The 22,059-nt window shown below is 37.8% G+C and overlaps 1 protein-coding gene across 1 annotated transcript in view; it reads left to right on the forward strand.

The window, feature by feature from the left end:
* The first annotated feature begins 1,620 nt into the window (after positions 1-1,620).
* LOC130687377 (14-3-3 protein zeta) overlaps positions 1,621-22,059 on the forward strand; it is an 84,561-nt gene continuing 64,122 nt past the window's right edge. Inside the window, exon 1 of the mRNA XM_057510525.2 lies at positions 1,621-1,630. The gene's annotated coding sequence lies outside the window, so the exon portion shown is untranslated. The remainder of the gene's footprint in view (positions 1,631-22,059) is intronic.

Below are 22,059 nucleotides of genomic sequence, written 5' to 3' on the forward strand. Positions count from 1 at the left end.
CAATAGAGACCACTCTACATATATGTAGAATCAGAGTCAGCAAATTTCAATAATGATCTCCCGGCTACCGGCGTTCTGAGGCAATAGTTACGGTCTTCTTCCTGTTAGGTTCCGTTAGGATTTTAGTCGCCTATCGCCATGTATTCGTCAACTGCCAGGAAAGTGACAAAAATTATTAATTCTAAATATAAGCCTTATATTATTTAAAACCTGCTCTAGAAATATAAACTTTAATATAGTCATTTTTTGCCTGAGCTCTTGCATTAGATAACATTTCTTCAAATTTATTCCTAACTCGTTCCCGCCTTTTGATTGGCTTACCCCGGCTACCGTCTCGTCGGTTCCGAGTCCCCGTGCTTCTGTTGCCTTCCTGCTTCTACTCCTATCTTCCTCTCTGACTGGTTCGATCGTCGGAGTTTCTGACACATGTAACTCTGAAAGTGCTTACAACCCCAGATTATGGCCAAAAGCTTCTCATTCAATTTGGGAGTATATTGGTTCCATTTAGGGCAACACGATGTTAGCATAGGCAATGTTCTGGCGCTCCCATTTTTTGGTTACTACTTCGGCCAAAATTCCTCCTCGTCTTTTGGAACTCGCGTCCACTATCAATTCAGTTTCAACTCATGGTCGACGTAGGCCAGCTTGCTGGTGTTAACCATCACTTGTTTCAGCTTTTGGAATGCATGTTCATACTGCTCATTCCGCTTGAAGTGAACCTAGTTTTATTCGATGCTAATATACGAAGCGGTTCATTTAGATCGGCGTGCAAATCTGCCACAATAACTTGTCGTACCGTCGAAGCTCTTCACTACTAAGCCGATTGTGGACTGGGTGAAGTTTTCGATTGCTGAAATTTTCTGTTGGTCCATCTTAACACGAACGGCTCTAATAACTAGGCCGAAAAACTCAACTCGAGATTGTTTAAATTTTTCTTTTTACCGTTTCGTCCGCTGTTTGCTCTTGAGACGTTTGATCACTTCAGCATAACGAGCACCATGTTCTTGTTCAATAGGCACAGGAATGAAAATATCATTGAACTCAGTCACATTGAACGCATTTGGTTCCCAATAACAGCTTTCTGATGACGTTGTGAAAGACCTCCGCTATCTCTTGAATCGACGAAGACAAAGATGAGTTGAAAAAATTGTGATGCATCTCGAGTTTTCGTCTAATTCCAACTATCGTTGACATCTATGTTTGACATCTAACAGGGTAAAGAATTAAGAGCCATTGATGTCAGCCAAAATATTTTTAATTGCGGGAATCAGATGTCGTTCACGCATGATCGCTTTGTTTGGTAGTCTTGTGCCAGCACGCAATCAGATTTTATCCATTTCCGTTTTCGGGACAATCACCATTGGTGATAGTCAAGGAGTTGGTCCGGAAACTTTCTTAGTGACGCCCAGCCGCCCCGAAAGTTCCAGCTCGTTTTCTACTTTTTCGCTACAAGTTTGATATTCTTGTTAATGTGCAGTTGAATTTTCCAATGAATGAATAATGTGCAGCGTACTTGCCAAGAGGTTGCTCAGCTTCTTGTTGCAAAGCTTTGAAGCTTTTCTCAACTGTCTTGAAACTTGTTTAGGTACTGTAGTTTATCAAATGTCAAATCTTTTAAAGGACCCACTGTGTCTGGATTTTATTTAAAGTGAACATCCAGTAAAGTTTTTTAATCGCACGGAAATTCACGCATCGACTCCTGTCTTCAACGAAGTTTCTAAGTATATTGGCAAAGTTCATTATAGTAAATATATTTAATTTCGTCGCCACTGGAAAAAATTCCATATACCAGCACACAAAAACCTAGTAAGCCCAGTCATCCTAACGGTAAAATTAATTTTTTATATATTACAACGCTATGGATATGCTATATTGAGTTTTCAGAACCCGATAGGGAGCTGAAAACAAAATCATGTTTTTTTTTCTGTACAATCGCATCCTAATAAACAATGTATCGTGAAAAAAGAAATGATTGTATTTAACAAATATTTTATAAAGCTTCTGTGTGGCATTTTGACAGTGATTAGAAAAATAATTATCACAGGAATCAAAGGATAACATTAAATTGAGTTTCAATATCGCTTCGTAACTTAAGATATATGTTGCGCGTCAAATCAATTAATGTGGGATTCTCTAACTCCTGTGCGTTTTGCAACATTTTGCGAGCTAAATCGATTACTTTTCCGATAACGCTTTCGATAAACCCATATGTTAGAAAAAAATACACTGATTATCAGGTGAACTATAAAATAAACTATTGGAAAATAAGTTATCCCGCCTATCAGTCTAAGGTTCAACCGGATGATAAGTGTTGGCCGATTCATTGGCGATGGAGCAAGTTGGCAGGAGCTGGTGGTTGACTCAACTTCGGCTGTTTTCATCGTCTATTGCGATTATTTCCGCTTCCTCTTTGGCTAATACATCTGGGTGTTGCTCAATCTCGCTCGTCGGAAGTTGAGCAGACTAGATGGTCAAGTCCAAGTTTTTGTAGAAGATGGTGGTTGTCACATCTTAGATCTGATAGACGAAGCCTTTATTGACAATGTCTTATTTTTAAATATAGCATGCAGTTTTACCTTTGAACAACTCGCAAATTTGTTTAATAGCTGTAGTGTGTACTGTAGAGTTGTAATTTCGATCAGTGTCAACCAAGTCAGCAGCTTCAGTTAAGGGAGGCATTTTTTTCGATTCCAGCAACCTGTGATTGTTGAAGCAGGCTTATTATCACAGCACTCCTTAAATAAAATTGCAGCATCCAATATATGAGCGCTACAGCCAAACGATAATCCACGACGGCCGTTTGGAATTTGTTCAGCTTGAAGTTGTAGAGCTTCAAAATTGTCGTAGCTTTCGGCGAGTTTTGCAAGCATTTTCGATTTGTATCTCGTTTTCAGAGTTGTAATTATTCCCTGGTCTAGGGGTTGGTAGATAGACGTCAAATCTGGTGGGAAATAATACGTTGAAACTTGGCCAGTCGGATCAATGATCGTTTTTTCATGGCCAGAACACGAATCAGTCACCAATGCAACTCTGTTATTTGTAAAACAATGAACCTCAGGAAGGAAAAAATTATCCCACCAATGCTTATTTGTTGGATTATCTACCCATGCACGCGACTGGCTAGTGTACGGAAGAGGACCGATTATCACGGAAACAGTGAGGGGTTCTTGCCGTCTCAATCATCAACGGATCTATCTTGCAAGTCCCAGTTGCATTGGCGCATAATACTAAAGTTATGGTCTTTGGATTTTATTGCTTTAGTTCCTTTCCCTTTTTGCCTTTTGTCACCCGATCGAGAACGTAGCTCCGATTAGGCATACAACGATAAGATAATCCCGCTTCATCCCTATTGAAAGTACGATCAGGCACGTAATTCGAGAGTTCATTGCATAAGCTTTTCATACTTACCTTCGCCTCTGCGAGGTTAACGTCATCAGCCCCTCCGTGAAGGCGCATGCTTGATCCAATTTCATATCTCCAAAGCCAGTTGAGAAACCATCGGTTGGATGCTTTGAAATCCACTAAGCCTAGCAAAGATGCTTCACGTCTCATACGTGATTGTATGACTTCTCGGCTTAATGGCAACGGTTTACATCTGCCAAGTGGATTCAGCATGCGAGAAAACCATGCATAAACGGCTTCATATACTTGTGGATACTTGCTCTTCGATGTGGACACTTTAGACTTCAATGTTATCAACTTTTAACATGCTATCGACAGTAGTTTCTCACTTGAAATCTTTATTCGGCTCACTTGAGATTTTGATAAACCTAAATTTTCCACAATGTTCGCCTGAGATTCACCGCTCTTCAATTGATTAATAACTTGCATTTTACTAAACACCGACAATCGCTGGTAGCGCTTACGAGACCTGAACACTGCACTAAGATCTTCATTTTCAAAATTTTTCTTAGTTTTTCCCATTTTGAGCTCTTTAGCTTACTCGTTGAATTTTAAGTTTTAACTGAGTCATTTCAGTGCATGTTTCGTTCGGTACGGTAGTGTGCTACATTCCGCTATTTCCCTTGACGCTAGACCTTGTTAAACTTAACAAGCATATTGTTAAAGCCTGAAAATGTTGCGGTGTGTCATAGTACTTTAAAAAGAATAAAATAAAACAAATGGTATACTGTAGCCAGGTTATTTTTGGCCTGCACATTCATTCCCACTGTAGTGCACCGCCAGAAATTTAAATCTTCCGCCAACAGATTTGAGAAAATTCCCTAGGGCGGATATTTGGTGCAAGCAGCCGCTCTTCCCGTTTTATGAGATTTCCCCTTTAGCAGGCGTCCTGTTTTGTGGAGCCTTCTGTACGTCATAAGATTAAATGCCACCGGGAAAAGAAGTGAGTGAGCCGCATTGAAGAACAGTGAAAGGTCGGTTGCCCGGGAGATAATATTTTAATATGGTGACTGTTTCTACATATATGTCGAACGGTCTCTAGCGATAGAAGACCAAACCGGATGTTGAAAGCCAACGAGAAGGAGAGGAGTTATAGCCACAGGAAAAACCCTTCAAGCACCGGAAGTGCAAAGTTGGAGTATAGTAGGAAAGGGTGATCCTGCGGCCACGTGAAAGAAGATCAGCGGCGACCTCCAGGCCAACTTTAATAACTATGTTTAACTGAGTAGTTAAGTAGTAGATTTGTCAACGGCGTTGTGATGTATGCGTATATAAGGGCCGATTAGGCCTAAGAAATACACACACCTTTTGCATTGCAAATCAGAATACATCCCGTCGCTCTCTTTGGTAACTGGTTTCTTTAGTTGTCTTGTTCGTCTCGCGGAATCGTGTGCCTTATTCTTTGTCTATTGACGGTTCCGACTGTCGTTCCTGTTTTCATCTCACGGAGTCTTCACCTGAGCTGCTCGGCCGTCGATTTACCTTCACCGTCTGCCGCTGATTCCGCCCACCACCCCTTCAAGGGGTGGTGTGCACAAATAAGTAATATACGTTCTATCACAGGTGTGGCAGCGATCCTAAGCCCGTCCGCTCTTCACGTCGTTGCGACCACATAACGGGTCCCCTCGACACAGCATTCGCTTTTCCCGTCCCAAACGGCAGATATACGTTGGCACTTTCCGGTGCTAGGCCTTCGTAAATTAACTCTTAGTCGCAGTCTCCGACAGTGGATTATTCTTCACAGATGCTGCTGAGTACAACTCAGTTCAATGGGTAACGTAGGAAGATTTTTCATGTAATGCTGAATTTGAGCCACTTCTGTCTGAACAAAATGAGGCTGGCTGTAAAGCTCAACCCAAGTTACACCAAATGGATGGTCTGGTTTCCAAGATGATGATTCGTATGACCGATGTAGAATGGGAGGCTGGTATTATTTTGCTGCTAAGACAAGGGTTTCAAATTTCTTACGAAGCTCTAATCATAGTGTAACAGGAGAGGTAAACACACGAGACACCCGGCGATATAAAGCCATACGTACTCATATGCCCTTTTGGTACGCAAGACGTCCGCTAGGAACACCACTTGTTCGCTACCCCTAGCGCTGAGTAGTGAATAAGAGAAAACAAGAATAAGAAATGAAATGAAGTGGAATATGTCCTAATTCTATAAAATATCCAATTCAATCCAAATTCTAGGTATATCATGTTCAAATAATAAATATTTGGTTAACAGTTCTTTGTTATGAAAAAGTCACAATACTGTTTTTGGCACAATGTAATTGAAATTGTACAGTTAATGGGACTGGTTACCTCTTAATTTTTTCCCGTTTATTACGCTTTTGATCTTTTTTCACGGCGCTGACTGTTAGCCTTGGCAATTTTTTCTTCCCTTTTTTGTTTTGTGTGAACGCGAAAACGAATCACAATGAATTCGTATATCAGTTTTGGAGCAAGGGTATCTCTATGTGCAGGGAAACAAATTTTGTGCAGGGCGAGCGCAGAGGCTTTTCCAAAAGGTTGTGCGAATGAGTCCGAATGTAAGAATCGCTTTCTTTAAAATGATTTACCAGTAATGCTTCCAACGAACGGATCATTATGGTCTTTTTTGATACTGCTATTGATATTGCTCTTATTAGATATCCCTAAGGACTTTTTTTTCTTACCGTAATTTGTGTAATGAGGAAATTTGTACTGGCGTTAAACATAGCCAATGAAAAATATTTCAACGAACACTTTAACAAGTATTTCTTTGCGTTTAAGTTTGCATTTTAAAAGCTTATTTTTCAGATAGCATTTTTGGCGACGTCCGCTAAGCCTTTTCATTTTGCTTGCCATTAAATGCCCTTTCATTATTTTCTTTCAGCACTCTCGTCACACTTGTAGCAAATGTCGCTTTTTTCCAAAATTCGCGAACAGAACTGTGATCGTCCTGTCAAGTTCAAATCGATTTTGGCAACTACAGAACGGCTTGCGAGATGGCTGCTTGAAGCGAAATTGCATCCACAGAATATGGGAGCTGCCTGGAAACGTGACGCGAGGTCGGTGATTTCATCCACATTTTGGGGGAATTGCGAAAAAAATCCGGTGTTCTGACCAATACTCCCAGAACGCTATAAAAAAACCATTGAAATGAAAAATTCCAAGCCAAATTGGTTACCTAGATTGATACTTGGTCCAGCCATCGGTGTCAACTTCCAACCCTCCAAAGGATATGCTTTATTAAGAATATACCATGCCTTGATTATGTCTTCTTTAAATTGTTTAGCACAGACATGATCTTTTTTTGATAAGCATTTTACCATGTTGCCGAAGAATTCAAAAGAACGATAACACTGGCAAACGTTATTGGTTGTTGAAAGTTATAATTAAAAATACTTTTTTTCTAGTTTAGTTTTCGTTCTAGGCTTTGAGACGGCCGAATTTGTTTAATTTTAACCTTTCCCCCACCTGATACTTTTTCCTCAGATTTTCTCTTTTCCTATTTTCTCGCAACAAAAAAAATTGGAAACCATGGCACCCATTTCAAATTGTGCATAGCCGAAATGAAAAAAAAATTGTTCAAGGCATATAAACTAATTGTGACTAGAGGAGAGTTAAGGTACAATGTGTCGTGCTAATGAACATAAAAAATTAAGTAAAGCGCAACGCGGGGAAATAATAGGATTAACTAGAGCCGGTCATTCACAATTGCAAATCGCCAATTAGTGAGTTGCGCACGATCAACCGTTCAAAGGTGGCAAAATCGCTTTGCCGTGGAAGAAGGTGTAAAAAGGAAAAGGGAAACGGGCTTAAAGAAAAAAAGCAGGATAACGCAATAGTGCGTTTCGCAGAGGCTAACCCTATTACTAAAGCTAGCGTTATCGCAGGTTCGGATAGCGCAATTTTTTTGTTGGCCTAATGAGACCAATTTTTTTCTATTTAGATTCCCTCTCAATACCCGTAAGTTGGCCGACCATATTTCGACGTTTGAAAAGTCGCGGCGTTATTGATGTGTGGCCGCAAAGAAATGCGATCTGACCGAGAAGCGGAAAATCGCTTAAGTTTTACGACGGACTTTATTTATAAAGATCCTTTGTATTGGTCAAAGGTGTTTTTTTTCAGATGAAAAAACGTTTGGGTATTAATATCTTAAAAATTAATTTTACATTATAGTATCTTATAATCAGTTACTTATAATTTATTAAAGGTCTGACGAATGTGGTAGAGTGTTCGTCTACCAGAAAAAGGGCACGAGATTTCAGCGGGAGCATATTCAGCCAATTAATAAGAGTGGGCACAAAACTGTTCCTGTGTGGGGGTTGTTTTTCTGCGGTGGGCTCTTGCCCATTAGTTGAAATCAACGGCAGATTCACGAAAGAAAAATACCTTGACATTCTGGAAAACATTTTCCTGCCGTGGATCACTGAAACTTATGGGCAAGAAGAAGCTATTCCTTTCATACAAGACAATTCCCCTATCCATACAGCTAGGGTAGTAAAGGCTTGGGTTGCTGCCCATCCACGGATCGAGGTTCTCCCGTGGCCTGCCCGCTCACCTGATTTAAATCCCATCGAAAACATTTTTTGGGGATATTGTTAGGGAATTTGATGCTAAAAATTCGCAAAACAAAGAAGAAGTTTTTGCCCATGCACAAAATACTTGGTAACATTTAACTGATAGAGGCGCTTATCGAGAAAAATTAGCGCTTTTTATGACAAATAGGCTTCAATTATGCATTGAGGCAAACGGCTGGTGGACCAAATATTAAATCCTAATTTTGTTTGCCACTAAGCTTAACTTAAGTGAATAATTAAGAAAACAATACTATAATATTTTCCGTCTTCTAAAATCCATGCGTCCATTCCCCCCAAGTTTTTTTTGTTGCGAGAAAATACGAAAAGGGAAAACCTCGGAAAAAAATATCAGGTGAGGGAAAGGTTATAATTCAACAAACTCGGCCGTCTCAAAATTCTCTTTTGTCCAGGTCGCTCGCAGCAAAAAAAAACTCGCAAATGTCTCAGATTTTGCCATTATAACAAACAAAAAAAAATCCGTGCTTTTTTATTTATGTTTTGTATTATTTATAATTCCATCTAGCACTAATGATATATTATTAAATTTTTGGCGACCGAGTGAGGTGCCTCTTTTTGTGAAGGATACTGCACATCTCTTACAAACAGCAAATCGTTTAAGCAGGTATTTCAGAGGCTAGAGAACGAGGACATGGTTACAAGGAACAAACTTCAGCCGGTGTGAGAAAATACCTTACCTAATACAATGCCTAAGAGAAAACTAAACGAAAATGATCCGTCCTATCAATTGGTAAACAGATGAAAATGTTGCGCAAGTTCTAGATGAAATTTTTAAAAGTATAATACGTTATATCCTTCCTTAAGTCCCTCTAGCAATTCCTCTCCGTTAATCAGGTATATCATAGCGTATCACATAATTACAGTGGTCGCCAAATCATAAACGATTTAAATCAAAAATGATTTAAATCTCGATTTAAATCGAATTTTTATGATTTTGATTTTGATTAAAAAATCATTTTTAAAATGGGGATTTTGATGATGACTTTATCGTTCACACAAATCGATTCCAAATCAAAATCAAATAGTGTTTAGGTTTACTTTAAGTACAGGCCCATTAGCCATTGTTCTTATTCCCTTTTGACAGGATTATAACAAAACATAGTGTTTATAGTAAAGTATCTAGTGCTGAAGTGTTTGTAAGGATAATAAAAACATGGCTTCAAACGAATGGTTAGAGGAAATTGATTTTGAGGACAATAATGTTGTTGACTTAGAGCATAGTTCGACTCAAAATTCTTTCTTGTGGTTCAAGGTGGGTATTTTTGCCCTGTTTGTTTTACAAAAGATTTCACTGATTCAACTCCCCCTTACAACCAAAACATTCGTGGGAAGTGTGGATTGTGTAAGAAATTGATTTCTGGGCGTCGAGGTGCAAATACCAATTTTTCGAGACACTACGATCAGGTACAAACAATTTTATGCGAAAAGTATTGATTCTTTAAACTGTGCTATTTAGATCCACCCGTCTGAATATTCCACGTTCAAGCTTCAAAATGAAAAGGATAAATTAGCAAAGAAATCTGAGAAAAGAAAACGGGTAGAAACCCCTGCCAAGACTAAACTTACTGATAGCCAGAAAATTGCAGCTAAAGCTAGGGCGAGTGAGTTTTTTGTCCGAGCTCCACTTCTTATAACTGAGCAAGAAAAAATCAACCAAAGAATTGTAGATTACATCATAGCCGACGCTTTACCCTTATCAACAGTGGATTCCTATTTTTTCAAAAAGATGTTGCAGGCCTTAAATTCAAAAACTATTTTGTTCTCGTCGAAAACTCTTTGCTCTTTGATCGCTAAAGATTTCGCAAAATTTCATAGCAATTTAAAGGCTACATTTAGCAAAGTAGCTGTTGTTTCTTTGACTACCGATATTTGGAGTTCGAGGCGCAGAAGTTTTCTGGGTGTGACCGCCCATTGGCTAGATGGAATTACATTAAAGCGCCACTCAGCAGCAATCGGTTTAAAGAGATTCATAGGTATTACTTTATACATTATATACATTATGTCATGATTTTTTGTCCATAACTTACTTTTACTTATAGGAAGTCATACGTATGACAAAATCGCAAATTTCATCCATTCCATCATTCTCGACTACGAACTTACAGGAAAAGTCCAACATATTGTCACAGACAATGGGTCTAATTTCGTCAAAGCTATGCGGGTTTATTTTGCCTCTCCCTCCATGGCTTCTGCTGATGAAAACAATAGCCAAGAAATCAGTTCTAATGTTTGCGTTGGAACTATAGAAACAGACATGGGCAGACATGGAAGAAATTCCAGAAGAAATTCTATCCCAATTAGCTGGAGAGGAAGTCGATAGCGTGTCAGTGAATGACAATATTGAAGAAATTGATTCTTACGAGCTTCTAAGTTCTACTGTTTGTGACGACGATGAAGACAGAAACATTTGGCTACCGGCTCATATTCGTTGCGCAGCTCATACTTTAAACTTATTGGCAACAACCGATATGGAAGCTATCTTAAAATCTAACTCGTCTTTTAAGGTTTTTTTCAATCGAGCTTTGAAAAGAGTTACAGATCTATGGAACAAGTGTAGCAGAAGTACCAAAGCTAGTGATCTGGCAAAACAAATACTAGGTACAATTATTTTGTCACAATCATGTAACAGTATAATTTTCATCTCTTGAAATTGTTCGGTTTGCCACCATATAGGTCGTTATCTCCCAACTCCTTGCCCAACGAGGTGGAATTCTTTGTTCGATTCTTTGGCTGTGGTACTAAACCTTGACCATAAACTCCTGATTTCCTTATGCGAACAGCTTGCCATCCCATCTATAAACGAAGAAGATCTTGAATACCTATTTGAATATGTTGCAATAATGCAGCCTATTTCAATTTATCTGGATCTTCTTCAGGGTGAGGACAACTGTTTCTTGGGCCATGTTTTGCCGACGCTAACCAAAATACGAGTAAAGCTTGAAGGTTTAGTGCTCGAAAAGGGCAATTTAATCCGCGACAAATTACTTGAGAAACTTGAGCAAAGGTAATTAGTATTGCTAAATTAGTAGCCTACTGACCACGTAATGTATTGCCTACTTTAGATTTGTTGCTCTTTTCACTAAGGATGACTACATATTAGCATCCGTCTCCCATCCTAAATTCAAGTTTACCTGGATGTCATCTAAAGATGATAGGGAACACGCCCGAAGTAGATTAAATTCTAGAATTAATAGTTTTTCTAAACGTGTTGTCCCTTCTGCTTCTTTGTCCTCAAATAACGATCCCTATAGCTTTACTGATGATGAGACCTCCCCAACTAAAGATGAGATTGATCTATATTTGTCTGACAAAGACACTAGTTTGTCAATGTTAGACAGGCATCCATTAATTAAATCTATTTTTATTAAGTACAATACTGCTGTACCTTCCAGTGCCCCTGTAGAACGTCTCTTCAGCATTGCTTCATTGGTGTTAACCGCAAGAAGAAGCCGGCTGAGAGACAAATTGTTAGAGTACATGATTTTGCTGAAAATAGCCAAAAAACTCTGGGAAATTTACAAATTCAAAGTGTTTCTGCTTATTTATTCGCTACTTCTTCTACATGAATAAAAGATTTGATTTTGATTTGATTTTGATTTGATTTGAAAAAAAATTCTAGAAAAATGATTGATTTTTGACTTGATTTCTAGTGATTTTTGAAAATGATTTGATTTGATTTAAAAATCATTTTTCAAGTGATTTGCCGATCACTGCATTATGCTTTAGCCAACAGAAGAGATGAAACCGACGTCTTCCCAGACGTCGGGGATGGTAAAGTTATTTAGCACAGTTCTTCATTTGTAGAAAGGAAAGGGCAAGTTCTTGGTTTTCAAATTTATGTAGATGATGTGGAACTAGGAAACCCATTAAGTAGTAAGAAGGGAAACATAAGTGTGCGTACAATCTACGTGAATGAGAGAAGTGACAGAAAGAGATGGAATAAGAAGTGATTTAAATGAGATGAAAAATGACTTTTTGGAAATCGACGCGGACTTTATTTCTTTATAGGAAGACAAACAATGGAAAAGGGGAAACAAAATATTCTTTATGGAAAACATGGAAACTGCATCAATTAATGTCGATTCTTTCTCGTTTGATGTCCGTACTACAAGGGTGTTCCGAAAAGAAGTGCTACAAAAAGAAGTTCCACGTCCACGTCTTTAAAATTTTCAATTCCACCTCATGCATTTTTTAAATAACAGTTTACATTCCATTGCCGATGATAATCACATGCTGTAAAAATTTTTTCGATTAAGACAAATAAAAATTAAACAAATGGAAAATAATTATTCTTTTATTTATTGTTACGTGGCAACACTAGAAAATTCTAGCATATTTGCTGAAAACCTCATCATTGTTTAAAGGGCATCGAAAAATGTCTATTTTTGAAAATCGGGATCAGAGACTTGATAGAAAAGTAGTTGTCTATTTTAAAGAAATCGACGCCAAAAAATGTTTACGTTGCCGTCGCTTAACGATACAAACAGGTAGGAAAAAAAGGGTTACTTAAAATAATGGTCTTAAAATGGATGAAGAAAGTGAAACTTACCTCAAATTCCTTGGTGGTAGCAATTATGCAACTGTGCACGACGTTAACATCTTTATTTTAAACAAGGATTTCTAATTTGATTTTGAAGTTCTAAACTGTGAAAATATATAACACTTGGAGAAAATCTCATAGCCGGGATGAATAAGTCTAACGCAGTAACACAGGGTAAATTAAACAAAGTTTTCTCAGTTACTATAGTGTTAAACTAAATTAATCAACCATTTGGCTTTGCTAAGAAACTCTAATGATGACTGGAACTATTCTGCCAACCACTCTGATGTTACTATAAATTCCATTTTTGGTAATATTAGTGGCATATACACTACTTAGCCTAACAGTTTTTTTCCTAAGTTTTCTAATTGATTCAAGCAAGTATTTTAGCAACAAATAAATTCCTTTCCTAGAGGAAAATTATGATGATGCAACAAAAGATATTATCGCTGATAAAAAGAAAAGTGTTTATCTCGTCACAGAGATGAGTCACCTGATCTTTAGCTATGACAGTGGGAAAATAATCAGTAGAAGAAAGCTACCCTAGAAAAGATATTGAGATTCAGAATCCGGAAAGGATGTGATTCGCGCTGCGGTATAAAACGCCGCCGCGAAACTTCGCTCAATGAGTCTCTATCGGAGAAGCTTCCAGAGTTGTTTAAACTCTGCTCGAGGAGTTTTTTTGGTTTTTTTTTGAGGTCTTCAGTGCTTCTCCAAGTTTGGATAAGGCATTTTAGCCATTTGCTGATCTTAGTAAAAAAGACGGTGATTGGTGATGGTGATTGCCATCGTATTCAGTATTATTCTATGTCTGTGCTAATTAAGATACAAGTGTGACAATCTAGATCAAAATAAGTTCGATGAATGGAATTTAGATGAATGAATGAATGTTAGGAATACCAAATAATATTTTATTGTAATCTAGAAGATTTCCTGGCGTTACAGGCAATAACCATGACATAGTTGTTGTTGCTGAAGAACAGGAATTTGATATTGGTGCGTCCGGTGCAATTCATTTTGGTTAATAATAATAATGATTATCTTATGGTTATTATGGTTCATATTCTCATTATGAGTGATTGGCGAATTCATCAAGAAGTGTTTAGAAATAATAAACCAAAGCATCTCTCCCTGCCAAAGGAGCGTGACGACCATTCATAATTGGGAACAGTACTTGGTAATGCAATATAAAGCAATAAACTTCGTTTGCATTTAAACTACCTAATCCGCAGTGAACACCTTTACCCTACTCATTCACAAAAATCGTAGGCAATCTACTGCAAATATGCAGAAATACTTTTGCAAGCCTATCTATGCCTTACCGACGACGGTGGTGGATGGATAAATTGTTTGTGTTACAATTGTTTGTTTTATAAGGAAAGTTTCTTCTTTATTGGTAAAGTTTAGTAAGAAAACTGTTCAGTCCATCGCCAATCGTCTTGGAACAGCAAACAGAAGTTTGAAAAAAATAGAAAGCATTGCGGAGGGCATTGCTCGATGAGCTTTCTTTTTTTAACGAATCAGGACAGGAAATGAGTTCATACTTGAAATACTTACAATTAAGACGTAACTTTGTTGCTGCGGAGGGTCCTACCACCGAACCGGCACTCAAAATAATTCCAGCTTACTATGATTTTGACTATACCTATTCAGTGATTTTTTGATAATGGAACCTATGGCAGCTGGTGGAATGACTGAAACGGTGTATAGAAACAACTTACAAGAACACTCGTGAAGTTTCGGCGGTTCCTTGGCGACGGAGTGATCTACGAAGCAATTTTTCTCTAGTGCTTGAGACAGACAAACTGTGTTCCACAGCAAGTGTTAGTAAAACTCCGGAACTTTTCGTCGCCAGTCGTACTTATATTCACAATTGTTATCGTTAGGAATACCTAACGACAAATTGGAGACAGTTATGATCCTGATTGCAATGCCTTTCAATATGGAATGATGTTCTTTTCATGCTTTGTTAATTTTACTTTTCTTTACTACAAATTAATAAATAAAAATAAACAAAGATGCAGCACCATTCAAATGAATAAGTTCCATTTCATGCTTTTGTTAGGGGACCCTAATCGCAAATGCAAAAACAAGCCAATCAACCTAGTAGGAGGTTCCCTTTTAGAGCTTCTCGCAATCTACTGCATCGTCTACATAGAATATCCCGCTATGTACCAAGGACTTAGTGTTATCGACAAGCCCTATTTGAACGTCGACAACAAAGATTTCGAAGCTTAAAACCGCTACCTCGTCAGAAATCACTACGACACCTTAAAAAAAGAATTATTAGCGCCTCATAAAATTTCTAGCCACATTTACTAAATTTGTGATAAACGGTGACAAAGATATTTTTTTATCGTACTGCATAACTACCGTTTTGTGGATTGCTTAATTGGGGTTTTGTTTATTTATTTCAATCCTTGTAGTATTTCGAACTTTTTGGTTTCCTACCCTAAGTGTCACAATTATCGTTTCATTAGTGTCTCGTTGATGTGTTTCGCGGGCGTTGCGGGCGTTAACGTTCGCGTTCTTATTTTGTGTTTAGCCCCTGAATGGCCAAGTTTCAACACAGTTTACCCAGGAAGTGTTTTACTTTTGAATTTTTAACATCACATTTCGGCATTTGTTTTGTTAACATGTTCTGATTGTCAACAAATATGTGATTAGTCGAAAAATAAAAATTGAAAAGAAATATAGTTTTTTTGTTCTGCTTAAAAATAATTTCAGTATTGAGTAACAATTTCAAGCATCTAAAAGTTAAGTAGCTTTTAGGGGAGGAGGGGAGGAGCGGTAAAGTTTGAACTTTTAGTAACTTTTTAGAACAAAAGCATCTTTTTTTCAATAAAATATGGAAAACAAATCGAGTACGTTGGCCTTGTTTTAGTATTAACATTAAGAATTCACTAGCATTTGTGTACAAAGAAGGATAGGAACCCCCTGTTGATAATTGACATCCCTGAAAAAGACTTTGCACGTGCTATTCACAAGTTACTGAGTTATGACGGTATGGCTTTAGGTTTGAAGGTGAAAAATGGAGAACCCTTAAAATTCAACAACTTCAGTACACTTCTAAACAAAGAAGTTGATACAACAACGTTCTACAAATTGTGATAATCAGTATGTCGCAAATAAAATTGCGGCGGATTATTCAGATATGGTAGGGAAAGATGACGGCGACCAAGCGGATTGTGAGTTAAATTAAGAGAAAAAACATTTAAGGCACCGGTCCGCTTATAGAACCGCCTAGCTATAGAACAGGCTTGGTAATAGAGCCAATTTTTTCTTGGCTTGTTTCAGCGCCGCCGTTAGCCGAATTTTGAACTAGATTCATCTTTTTATGGCGAGAATTAATGGGATGCACTTTAAAACATGCAAACAAACATTACTTTCATGGGTTTTAATCATTTTAGGCAACTGGTTCAATGACCCAACTTAAAATAATTGGCGGCATAGTAATTCGGACGGGAAACAATACAAAGAAAGTTATTGTGTTACTTTTCTCTGTTCATGAAATGGGAATTCCTGTTGTGGAACACGTTCGTTCTAGCGAAAAAACCAAGAAAGGGTCTATCTTAGGAAGACAACATAAAAGTAATAGAGCTTATTAAGGGGAAAGAGACTGAAATGTATATGGATTCTTTATTTGGTGTTTCGAAATCTCAATGTCATCAGACAAATGTGAGCAAAGAAAACGAAAAATTTTTCACCGAAAAATTGTTTAAGCCGTTAAAATAACGAATGGCAAATGAATCTCGATATCCGGAATTGGGCGATGCTATTTTGAATTTGTTTAATGCAAAGTGCATTCCTACTTCCAAATTCAAACCTCTCTGTCTTTCACTAGTTCTCATTTAAGCTCGGGCATTACACGAAGCTAAGGCTAGGAAGATTTCGGATTTTAAAGCGTCTGACAGGTGGTTCCGCAACTGGAGGGAACCCTGCTCGATCGGGCCTAGTCTATTTCAAGAGGCTGAGATGTTAATGTCATGTAATTGGAACCACTCATTACGGTTTTTTCTCTTTAGTTTTTGTTTTCTAAATCCAAAATTTAGTTAGTCAATTTTCGTAGGCAATTCGTGAAAATTGCGCTGCTGAAAAAAAGAGCATGCAATGTTTTTAACATGGATGAAACGGGCTTGCCTTATCGTGCTTTACCAACACGTACGTATAACAGCAGTGAGGAATGAAGTCGAAAATCCATTAGGTGTACAAAGCCTCTGCGGACGAAATATAGGCTTACGCTTGTTCTTTGCGTTACGCTACAGGCTATTATAAAATAGAAGCTCTTTTAGTTGGGAGTGCCAAAAATTTTTACTACTTTCGTAATCAACCGTCTCCAATCCCTGGCGTTTGGCAAAAGAAACGCCTGGGTTGATCGTGATATATACAAGGCGTGGTGGAATAATGTATTTTTACCTTTCTTACACAAATTTACTAACGAGCCGGTTACTCTTTTAACGGACAACTGCACCGGTCATGACCCAACGTGCTTTGACCGAAATTCAAAGGTCGAAATCATATTTTTCCCGGCGAACTCTAAGTTTACCAGCCACTTGACCAAGGTATAACTTCTGCGCTGAAGACCTTCTACAAAAAGGAAATGTTAGGCAGATATATTGAGGCGTACTAAAAATTCGATGAGCTTCAATAATTTGTAAAACAGGTAACAGCACATGAAGTAATAACATAAATAGCAACAAGAAACATACATAAATAACACTAAAGTAAGCAAATAATATATACAATGTCTACAATAGTATTAAAATAATAAATATATCTACATTTTATCCAATATCTAATACTTGTAACAATAATAAGTCTACAGTTAACGAAATATGGTTACAAGCGATGCCGCTTGACAATTTCTGTGATGAATGCGAAATTTCAAGGGATGATAATTCCACGCCTGATAAACATGACTTATTTACTGTTGTGACGTTGACGTTAACGAATGCGCAGCCGTTGTCGCGACTCCCTAAAAGTTCACTGGAAAGCACACATCGTGGGCAATGAATTTTCGTGTTAAACGAACGTGCCATTGATAATCTTTTGACGGAATTGCTACCTGCTGTTCCTGCATATGATGAACTAAGCCCCCCAAAAACGTACAGAACTCTCCTTAAACCACCAGAAAACTACTTTCTTTGGTTTGTTCGTGGCATTAGATTTATATTAGGCAAATACGGTTCGCATAAAAATCAAGCTGAAAGCCTTCGGTGGCAAATGCTTCTGGCAGCAAATTTTGCCTATTTAAGGCCGATTTTTTATAGTGAGATGGAGAACTTGCTCCCGTTCGTACTTCGACTTTATCATGGTAATAGTGAACCGAAAACTCAAGCTACTAAATGAAGAGTTCATAGATGATGCTATTCAACTTCAGCGTACCGGTTTTGTCCATAATAGCAAAATAATTAAAATCTTGGTCTTGGGCAAAATATCTTGGTACGTCTATTTTAGAACAATTACACGTCGACATGATTAGCTCGTTTGCCGTTAATTAAATGCATTATTTGTGCCTTGGTGTTATGAGAAAGCTTTTGTTGCTTTGGATTCGTGGGCCTCTTTGCACTAGAAATCTGCCGTGAAAACATAGATTGCCTTAATCCTATTATACCTGTGGGTCTGATGGAACTCCCTCAGATGGTTACTAGTGCTTCCAAAAAAGCTCGGTGAAATACTGCAAACTAATTTCTGAATTCTCCGCGGAAGTAGTTTGAAGAAGTATCGGTATCGTGGTACCGATGCTTCAATTTTCAAAAAATATATCTGTAGTACCGCTATCGCGATATTTTTTCCAAGTATCGTATTTTCTTAAATATGCACCGAAAATAGTATTCCTCGTTTGGCGGAAAATGCTTTCTTCGACACTGAAAAGCCTTTCGACTTAGATTGACGAAGGCAGTGGTGCATTGTGTTTAATATACATGGATTTTAAGGAAGAGTATTTTGTCAACTCGAAATACTATTTGATGGACCTCCAAAGAAAGACGACGTAAGGACACGAAACAACCCGCAACGAAGCCGCACTGGGAGGATTAGAACAATCTAGCGTTATACTAGAGCCACCTGTTGACAAAAATTTTAATAATATTTTTGTTTCTTAGATGGCGCCAAATGTTAAAAGTATCGGGATTCCAGCCACCCAATGATCAAAATATACCTCCTTCTGCCGATATAAAATTTTGTACATTCATTTCTATAGACTACTAGGTTTCTTTGCAGTGCAGACGAAACTCTTTAATATAGAAGGGAACGAAAAATATCACCCATTTTTCCAATATCGTTGTGGTCAATTTAGTGTTTAACACATGCAAATAAAGTTAACTGTAATTTTTCCCATTATTTTGGAACAAATATGTATATGTCACCTGCATTTATGTGCTGCCATACTTGTAATTTATGTAAATCTATTCTGTCATTCAAAGCTCTATCTCATCATGTCGAATTGTGTACAAGTACGCCAGCATCATACAAAGAGAATGTAGCGACAAAACATACATTACATTGATATCGTTTCCTGTTTCACAAAAAATAAATCCAGTTCCTCACATATCCATGTTTCTATTCAGCTTTGGAATGAAAGGCTATTCCATTTCTTAGTACTGAAGCTTATATTTTATTCGTGTTCCCTATTCCTTGTTCTTGTTTTGGAACCGGGGAAACACTTGATGTACGGTACCGTTTTTTAATGTCCGCACACAAGCCATTTCAGTAGCTTTTTAACACGAGCCCTTATGGCAGCGGCAACGTTGCGTGAATTGGCAAATGAGACCTGGAAAATGTGCTTACGAGAATAGAGTTCTGAGCTGCCATCATTGAAACGAGAAGTTTTGAAAACCTTTTTCAGTTTTTGCCATTACAATTTGTTAATCGGCATGCCAGTTAATCAATTTCTGCACTAAAACTCTCCTTTTTCTTCTTTTATCCTATAAGGCTTGATTTATTTTTATTTTTATTACTAATTTTCAGCCGCCATTTATGGCACAATAAGCTTTTTCAGTTAAGTTTTAGAAATACGAAAGAAATCTTTTCTTCAAACTACACAACGATAAATTTTTTTGGAAAAATTGTTCGGCTTTAAGCTTCGTTTATGTACTGCACTCAAAACTAGTTAGTTAATGGACAGAATTTATTGTTTATTATGGAGGTCATACTTGTTTTTGCCTTTAAATATTTAATTTCTTCTTATAACCAGAGGCGGTAGTTTAACTGTAGTGACGCTGTGGAAAAATAGAAAAGGTTTTATCTCATCTCTTAGAGACGCTAAGTCCTATTTAGTAATTGCGTATTGTACAGTTTTCAGCGAAAGATGCTCTAACACGCGCAGATAAGTTAACACAAATGTTGTGGAATATTTTCCCCAAGAATTCATGCATGCTAGAGAAGGGGCGTATATTTTGTAATTATGACATAAAAAGCCATCTCTCTCTAGTTCTCTAGTTTTCCCTTAGTTCTCCCTGTTTTTTTTTTATTCTCTCTACAACTATTCAGAAAAATTAAGTAAAGCTGTAATTTTTCCTCTACTGTGTATTGTGTTCTGTTCCTTCAGTTTAAATATAAATAGTTAATGTCAAGTTAAGTCCAGTGTGACATATTCATTGCAGTGAAAGCAGACTGCCGTTTGTTTACTAGAATTTTTTGTATCTTGGAATCACTAAAAAAAAAGTAGAACTTCTCCCACGGAAAATAATCCTGTCAGTTATTATACCTTTTATTTAATGTTATCTCCGTGTATCTTCACCATGCCGAAAAATACAAATCAACTAAACTCTTCCATGAACCTCATTTTTTTTCTTTAGTGTTTACTTGGTTCAACAAGAACCTAATAGAAATTTAATTGGCCATCAATGCAGAGACAAAACATGTTTGCCGCTGCAGTACTATTAGCAGCAATTAAGAATGCAATTTCTTCTGTAAGTACATGGGATATATAAGAAAATGATGGGATCCTCTGAATGCAATTGAGAAATCTCATAAGAAGCTTTACTTATTGCGAGTTCATTTAGGTCTTAAAACAACTTTTGAAAACCCCAAAAGCCTTACCCTAGGTAAGCGTTACGCAACTAAACGTTTTTTCATATTTGTTACTGATGTTTGCGCTTATTACAAGGCCCGATCAACTAACATATGTTTCTAAGAGAAGAAAGTTTACACAATTCCTACAACATCCAAATTGATAACCCTATTGCTCTACACAAAAAAACAAAGACATGTTTCCAATAGGACATATCAACAATGTTTCTGCTATGCATAGAATTTTTGTACATTATATAAAGTTATTTAAGCTAAAATTACACTACACAATTACGATTTTCAACATAAAAAGTGTTCTTATCAGTAAGTTCTGTGCAGACCGTTAACCATAGCCTCTATCTTCAGAGTAGTCGGAAAGCGAGTGAGAAGCGTGAAAACGTAAAAAATCATCAAGCGGACGAAGTAAAGCTAGGCAGGTGAAATTGGTTCAATCAATCAATGAAATTGGTTCAAGCAATACCAGTTGGGTGCACTTGGGTCAGAGATAATAAAATACATCTATCTCCTCAAGCATGTCCAAAAAATAACATCGTTCTCAATTATAAGTGTACTTGTAGAAAAAATAAGCATCCCTCAAGTTGAATACTCTAGCTTGAGTATTCCTGAATTTTCAGGCCGTGACGCAGCTTCTCGAATCTCGGGATCAGCAGAGCCTTTGTAATGGCATCGTCAAGATTAAACTTGGTGTCGGCGTACATGACGTCAAGTTTGACCTCCTGCTGAGCGTCACACACGAATAAGAAACGCACGCTCATGTGCTTTGTACACTAGTGGTAATACAAGATGGTGAATTAGGGCAATAGCGCCTGGTCGGTTGCATCACAGTGGCATAGTCAAGCCGATGCCACTCAACTCTGAGTAAAGAATCCTCAACTATATGTCCTCTCTTGCTCCAACAAATGCTACGATAAACTTTCATTTTGGGGAGGACAGAACAACACACGTTTGTCGATGTCTGTGCCAGGAGACGATGCCGTCATTGAAAATAAATACGGCTTCACTCGTTGATCGTTCTGTTTTTCAGATCACCTACGTAATTGAAGTCGATGTACTCACAAAGTTCGACGGTTCCACCGCTAAATAAAAGGCCATGATCGATGGTTTTATGTAGATAGGTCAGGATCTGCTTAAGTCCCTTCCAGCGTTCCATGTAAACATTTTCGCAGAACCGTGAGACTTGATCGACTGCATAGGCGATGTCGGGTCGCGTTAGAGTGGCAAGGTGCATCACCGAACCGATTCCCGCTCTGAAGGAAACCTGAGCCATCAGATTTTTTCCTCCTCAGTTCTAGGACACATAGATGACGATCATTTGATAGAAGGCTTGGCTAGAACTACAACAAAATGAAAGTTGGCCATGTCGAACCTTTCTGCACCGTTCTGTTGTAGTCGACCTGAGAAAGATGAATAGTCCGTTAAATACGGTTGCGCCCTATGTCAACGCCAATGAATCGTTCTGTGCGGAGCGAGCACACTTCAAACTCCTTGCCAAGGAATTCCATTATCTTCAAAA

This window comes from Daphnia carinata, chromosome 4 (genome assembly GCF_022539665.2).
Source record: "Daphnia carinata strain CSIRO-1 chromosome 4, CSIRO_AGI_Dcar_HiC_V3, whole genome shotgun sequence".
NCBI lineage: Eukaryota > Metazoa > Arthropoda > Branchiopoda > Diplostraca > Daphniidae > Daphnia > Daphnia carinata.